The 776-nt window shown below is 43.0% G+C and overlaps 1 non-coding gene across 1 annotated transcript; it reads left to right on the forward strand.

The window, feature by feature from the left end:
* Positions 1-414: 414 nt before the first annotated feature.
* On the forward strand, positions 415-521 carry LOC118485232. Its single transcript, XR_004875537.1, has one exon. It is a non-coding gene; the product is annotated as a small nucleolar RNA R71 (small nucleolar RNA).
* The last annotated feature ends 255 nt before the right edge of the window (positions 522-776 follow it).

A 776-nucleotide genomic window follows, 5' to 3' on the forward strand; every position in this document is an offset into this window, starting at 1 on the left:
TAGGTGCCCGTTGGAGGACCCGACGGCCTAGGTCTATTATCAATGTAGTTTACCGATTCTTGTTGATCGTCTGTTTCTTTCATACAACTCCAATTTTCATGTGGTCCACCACACCCTTCACAAGCCATAACCGAGACCGTTTTTGTCATTTCCAATTTTTTTATTTTTGAAGAGAGGGCTTCGATTTGGGCTTGTAAGGAAGTGCTTTCATCAACCTTATGGGCGCCCGGGGCAATAGATTTATTGCCTCGGGGAGTGTGCCACTGAAAATTGGTTTGAGAAATTTCCTCAATTTGATTATATATTTCATGCGGGCGACGATTACCTAAAAGTCCCCCGAAGCTAGAGTCAAGTGTTTGCCTTGTGTGTGGCAACAACCTATTATAGAAAGTGGATACTTGTTGCCATATCGCAAGGCCGTGATGTGGACACTTTCGCAATAGCTCCTTGAACCTTTCCCAAGTTTCATATAAGGATTCCCCGTCCTCTTGTGAATATGTATTAATTTCAGTCATTAATTTAGCCGTTTTAGCGGGAGGGAAATACTTATATAGAAATTTTTGGGCTAGTTCATCCCAGGTGTTTACCGATCCAGCTGGGAGGGCGTTAAGCCAAGCTTTTGCTCGGTCTTTTAGTGAAAAAGGAAACATTCGAAGGCGGATGGTGTCATTTGATGCTCCATTGATCCGAAAGGTATCACATATATCTAAGAAATTAGTAATATGTAGATGGGGATCCTCGTCCGCAAGCCCATGGAAGGTTGCAGAGTTTTGAAG

This window comes from Helianthus annuus, chromosome 12, assembly GCF_002127325.2.
Source record: "Helianthus annuus cultivar XRQ/B chromosome 12, HanXRQr2.0-SUNRISE, whole genome shotgun sequence".
Lineage (NCBI taxonomy): Eukaryota > Viridiplantae > Streptophyta > Magnoliopsida > Asterales > Asteraceae > Helianthus > Helianthus annuus.